Source organism: Littorina saxatilis, linkage group LG2 (assembly GCF_037325665.1).
Source record: "Littorina saxatilis isolate snail1 linkage group LG2, US_GU_Lsax_2.0, whole genome shotgun sequence".
NCBI lineage: Eukaryota > Metazoa > Mollusca > Gastropoda > Littorinimorpha > Littorinidae > Littorina > Littorina saxatilis.
The window spans coordinates 11,142,282-11,148,921 of record NC_090246.1 but is presented as its reverse complement, the minus strand read 5'-3'; the positions used below and the strand labels follow the sequence as shown (position 1 = coordinate 11,148,921).

Below are 6,640 nucleotides of genomic sequence, written 5' to 3'. Positions count from 1 at the left end.
GGCCGGATGAAAAAAAGCATGTTTACATTGCTTATTCTGTTAACCTCGAAAAATAAAGTTCAATTCAATTCAATTCAACTCTCACTCTCTCCCCCTCTCCCTCCTCTGCAGCTTTATCTGTTATTTGACAGGTTGTCTTTGACTACCTACATGTAACCGAGTGCCGTAACACTACGATCACCTCGGGAGGCGAAGTGCAATCAAACAGGATTGAAAATGTTAGGGCTAATTTCTTAGCCCTATAAAAACTGTTATGCAAACCCGAACAGACAATCGGAAACCACCAGACCCCATCACAAACAGAATTCCACAATCCACCGGTGTTGACTTACAGGCCAACAACTTGGGTGCAGAGTCTGCTGTGAAAGGAGCGGTAGCCTCCCCTGTCACAATCGCCCCCGTTTGAATGAACTTCGTCCCGAAGTTCCGAACCGGGGGACCACTGTCCATCCCAAGTTCGCAAAATGGGAACAGCACGAAAATGTTCAGTGGTCATATTATGCCATTACCTGAACATATCATGCCGAGTCCCATCCTGCTCGCAGCGCCAGATGTAACCGAGTGCTGTAACACTACGATCACCTCGGGAGGCGAAGTGCAATCAAACAGGATTGAAAATGTTAGGGCTAATTTCTTAGCCCTATAAGAACTGTTATGCAAACCCGAAGGTTGCCACGAACATGCAGACAATCGGAAACCACCAGACCCCATCACAAACAGAATTCCACAATCCACCGGTGTTGACTTAAAGGCCAACAACTCGGGTGCAGAGTCTGCTGTGAAAGGAGCGGAAGCCTCCCCTGTCACATACAAAACATGATTTTTCTTATCAGTCACTGAACCGGGTGGGGACCGAGTAGGCGTGGTAGCTAAATAATCAAACTAAGTTTGCATACCAGTGATGTCGTGAAAGTCTACTTTCATCTGGTACCCTATCTGCACCATACATTCAGTAGCAAAACACAACCGAGTGTAGGCCTGTACTTTGTTGTATATCGACACAGTGCTTTTCTCACCATCCCATGATAAAGAACAAAACTGATCAACCATATATATATATTTTTTTTTATCAGCGCCCGTTTACTCCAGGAATAAAACTCCGTTGGCCAACCTTCCATAGAAATACATTCACCCTCTTATCAGAGCTTTTTTATGCTTAGAATAAAACAAGTCGCGTAAGGCGAAAATACAATATTTAGTCAAGTAGCTGTCGAACTCACAGAATGAAACTGAACGCAAAGCAACGCAGCAAAACCGTATACTCGTAGCATCGTCACTCCACCGCCCGTGGCAAAGGCAGTGCACGTGGAATTGACAAGAAGAGCGGGGTATTCGTTGCGCTGAGAAGGATAGCACGCTTTTCTGTACCTCTCTTCGTTTTAACTTTCTGAGCGTGTTTTTAATCCAAACATATCATATCTATATATTTTTGGAATCAGGAACCGACAAGGAATAAGATGAAAGTGTTTTTAAATTGATTTCGAAAAAAAAATTTTGATAATAATTTTTATATATTTAATTTTCAGAGCTTGTTTTTAATCCGAATATAACATATTTATATGTTTTTGGAATCAGCAAATGATGGAGAATAAGATAAACGTAAATTTGGATCGTTTTATAAATTTTTATTTTTTTTTACAATTTTCCGATTTTTAATGACCAAAGTCATTAATTAATTTTTAAGCCACCAAGCTGAAATGCAATACCGAACCCCGGGCTTCGTCGAAGAGTACTTGACCAAAATGTCAACCAATTTGGTTGAAAAATGAGGGCGTGACAGTGCCGCCTCAACTTTCACGAAAAGCCGGATATGACGTCATCAAAGACATTTATCAAAAAAATGAAAAAAACGTTCGGGGATTTCATACTCAGGAACTCTCATGTCAAATTTCATAAAGATCGGTCCAGTAGTTTAGTCCGAATCGCTCTACACACACACACACACACACACACACACAGACACACACACACACGCACACACACACGCACATACACCACGACCCTCGTTTCGATTCCCCCTCGATGTTAAAATATTTAGTCAAAACTTGACTAAATATAACAAAAACAAATATCTGACTTCAAAGCGGACACAATGCCTTTTTCTCGTTATTTTCGAGAATAAATGAAACGTGCCTTCAAAGGAAGTACCCCACTCACAAAGAACTCATCTCACCCCAACCCCTTTAATGGTGTCTATCCCCCCACCCACCCACCCCCCCACCCCCATCCCCCCCCCCCCCTCTCCCCATCTCAGACTTCGCATTCGACTGACTCCTAGAGAAATTGACAATAGACTGACGTCAACTTGATCGTTCATCTGTTCCAGAGATCTTACCGATGCGACTGACTATCAGCGATCCGGGGGGCAGCTTCACGGTTCATTAAAGGAAAAGTCCAAGGTTTAGGGTCACTTTTGATATGTTGACCCTTTTAATTCATCAACCACAAATGCGTGTGTAAAAATGAACACAGAAATCCAAAAAGTATACTTTGACTCGTTTTTGGTTGTTCTGAATCGTTCCATCGCGCGCGCAGTCTTGGCTCATGACCTTGTGCACATACGTGTGCTACGTCACGAGCCTTGAACAACAAACATGGCCGGCTCAAGCAGTGAGGAAGACAAGTGGAATACGGACCGGTTTTCAGCCAGCCTGAGGTTTTAGCGTGCCCGTTTGAGCCTCTTCGTCGTCAAAATGCTGGTGAGGCCACAAGGAACTGCTTGAAACAGAGCCAGCATAAGCAGCAATACGAAATGGTATGTGATTCTCTTTGTTGTGATGTTGACACACTACTAGTCCGTAGTCGCTACCTCTTGCATGCTAGATCGAAGTCAGGTGTGTTTTTCACAGATCAGTTGATGTGCTTCCACAGATCTGTAAGCATGTAAAGATTATTGATTCATGCTATTATTTCAGGCATCTGATGTTGTTTATTTTCCTATCTTTAATCAAGGATTTCGTCCTTGAACTGCCCAGTTTAGAATAAAATTTGTTTCCACAGTGATGTTCACACGCGACTATCCTTATTTTCTCTTGGAATTCTGAGTAATTCTTCAGTCACACAACGAAACATGTAGACAGCAAGTTAACATTGCGCAAAGCCTGTTTCTTGCGGACAAAACTGCAATTATCCTGGTATTTTTATTTGCGACAGTAAGACACTACATGACATCGACACCACTAAACAGTGAAACTTTTTTGAAATGGCGGTGGGCTGCTTTCATGTGCTAATGCTAATAGTGATCCTGACATTTTTCTTGCGAAACGGTCAAAGGGAAGTAATAAATGAATTTAGTTTTTTAAACGAGCACACGTGATTTCCGATCTCAAACTAGATCTGAAATCATAAGATTTTCTGAGCAGTGGTGAAACGCTGATGGCTAGTGATATCGCAAGCCGTTTTGGAAGCAAATAAGCACTGTCAGACATATGCTCAAACACGATTACAGCAGTTCAAACTTTTTGATCATTGATTTTTAGGAGTACGCAATATCGGACAGTCACACTACAAAAAGACAATGCCTTAGTGCATAGATCCTATTCTCAAACGTCACGAACAGACAGTACGTTGCTACTATTTTACTGTAGTAACAAAACCTCACAGTCCCATTAAAAATGTGTGGTGTGTGCCGAAAAGCAACCATATGAGATTCAGTCAGTGGGACCCTGAATCTATCTGGGGTTAAATCGGGTTATTGACTCTCATTGCATGAATTTTTAAACTGAATATATACATTACATGTACTACTGTTCGTGTTGTTTTTGTGATCCAGTGCAATTTCTGTGTATACCTTAGAATCTCAAGGTAATTTTTGAACGGGGCATACAGATGATACATGTTGCCATGATCACAGAGTGATACGTGTATTTTACTTATCAGGTGTCAGTGCAGAAACTCCAAGAGGGAACGAAATTCAAATATCTGGAAAACCTGGATGAGGAGATAGACAGCCTAACAGTACATCCTCCTATGTTTGCTCGGACATATACTACCTTCAAACTGCATACTATGCGTACACACAGGAATATGGACGACTCAACACTGATCAAAATGGGTAAGTAACACAACACAAACAGATGATTTCCATTATGATAGATTTATTTATCTGAAAGTAAAATTGACAACAGAGTGTACAATTTGTTTTCAAATACGAAAATATCACATTGGGTTAAAAAACAAAAAAAAACCATCATATATCATTAAAACTATTCTTTATTTCTAAACACATACATATCAGCATAGTTTATTCATGTAAACATCCTCATTTTGGTTCCCAGTCTATCTGAAATCAAGGTAAGATATATGCACACAAAAATAGCGATCACACAGTGCTTCAGCATGAATGTGAAAACCTGCTCTACGTCACATAGACACAGCGTGTCTTATGATTCTATCCACCCTCTCCAAACAAACACGTACACGTTTTCTCTGGTACGAATGTCTTAAAAGCTCAAACTAAGCTGCTGTTTTATTCTGTCTTGCTTTGCAGGAAATACAGGCACGTCGCTTACCCATAACAGGCGCTAGCGAGTGGGGTTTCTCGGCAGAAGCATCAGAGTACCATTACCAACCTATGCAGTCAAAACAATCAGAAATACTTTCCCAAACGGATGAAGAGTGGGGTTCAAACTCCCTGAGCTACAGAAGGCTGAAATATACTTTTACAAATCGTGTGACTGTGTTGAACAGATTCCTGCATGGTTTGAAGATGATACTGGGTTGTCACGTGGTCCGGTACATGGTTCACATTCTGCAACATTTTGTTCCCGACTTTTTCCACTGTTGGTCTACTCCTGCATCAGGTAGTCAGTCCATGAGCCGGTCAGCATAGCCTGTGTCCAGTATTGTCCGTTTGCCTGAAACATGGTTGTTTGGAAGTAACTAACGATCTCTGCACACATTTTAACATGTGAATAAGAACAGAAAAAGTTTGTCAAAAGTATACATAGTTTAATTTGCATTTACTTCAAGGCCAGACTTTCTTCTCGTTCATTATTTCTTCATAAAGATTCTGGAAAGTAACAAAATGTTTCCCCCTATCAAGGCCTCCTAACTTTTTTTTAAAATGCAGGTCGGTTTGTTGTCATCTGTGCATTACTATCTCTTGCCACCCGTGCGGTCATTGCCACCAGGTATTTCAACAATCAAACCATCTATACAGGCTTAAAGACACGTCCTTTTTCAAAACAGGATTGCTCACTACACAGATCTGCGAAGACTTTTACATAGAAAAAAAAATCTCGTGACTTGAACATATACCAGGAATAAACATCCTGACTGGTTTTTGGAGCTGGATTTTTGTAGGGAATGTTTTCCACGTGTGGCGTTAAAGAAATTAATTCATAAGATTCTACATTCGCAAAGAGAGTACCCATACAGAGTGTTCAGTTCTGGTATTTTTCAAACCGGAATGATGGCCATATCCCATGTAAAAGCCTGGTGAGATTTGAGATTTTGAACCCAATTGTTTACACGGGAAGGGCTGTCCATTTAAGAGCACGCATCCATGCCTGGATGAGAAATACACTGATAACACTGAAAAAGCACGAGTTTAACCTGCATATTCACAAAACTGGTTCAGAGGCCCGGTAAAGGGAACACATGTTAGTTATTTTAAGAGAACATCACGAAGACCTAATTATTAAATTAAAGCCTTTCTGCACGAATGTACATCTTCTATGAATTATATTCTAAAACGCCACATGTGTAATTCATTCCACACACAAAATCCAGCTCCAAGAAGCAGTGAGGCTGTTGATTATTGGTATGTGTTCAAGTCGACAGATGATTTTTCCTGTGTAAACTGAGCCTTGGCAGATCTGATATAGTGAGCAAAGACCTGCATTTTTTTTAAACGTGCTCAGAGGCCTTGAAATGGTTAAACATTTTGTTTATTTCAAGTAGTCTTTATGAAGAAAAAGTTAACAATAAGGAAGGAAAATGGGTTGAAATGCAAATTAGATTCCTCATGACGAACTTTTTATGTTCTTCTTCACGTGTTACATTATGCGTACGTAGATCGCAAGATATTTTCGAAAAAATTCATAGATAAGCCAATCTGCAAACGGACACAAATTCACAATATTTATGAAGCCAATAAATTTGACTCAAGAACAAAGCTTATGTGTTTGAGGTGATGTGCATGGGTATGAATGTTGAATGAGTCCGTCAAAGATACCCTCCATGTCGCCTTACAGTGGAACCTACCATTAAAATTATACCACCTTAAATTACCTTGCTCTTTCAAATGTACTGCTTAAACTTCTTGAACATGCAACTCTTGCTGTCTACCATAAAGACCATCAGGTCAACAACATACTCGTGAATGTTTTGTTTTGGTCTATAATTACAAATTTCAGAAAATATCCTTTTATATTTTTTTATTCGGAAGCATACTAACTTTATTTGAAACTACTTCGACAGATATAGTTTTGCAGGTTGACTGGAGGTGAGTTAAGAAAGAAATTCAATCCATATGTCGCTCAGCACAGAAAGCATAAACGATTAACATGAGTAGAAATGAACTTGTACTTGTTTTCCTAATGTATTATTTGGATGGTATCTGTCAAAGACACTTTCTCGTTTTTTGCAAAGCTAGAATAAGGCACTCATTTTCAAAACAAAAATCTTACGATGAATG

The 6,640-nt window shown here is 39.9% G+C and overlaps 1 long non-coding RNA gene across 1 annotated transcript; it reads left to right on the top strand.

Annotated features, from left to right (window-relative positions):
- Positions 1–2,383: 2,383 nt before the first annotated feature.
- LOC138958181 (uncharacterized) lies at positions 2,384–6,118 on the top strand. The gene is made up of 3 exons (XR_011453330.1): positions 2,384–2,755; positions 3,880–4,054; positions 4,490–6,118. It is a non-coding gene; the product is annotated as an uncharacterized lncRNA (long non-coding RNA).
- Positions 6,119–6,640: the final 522 nt, after the last annotated feature.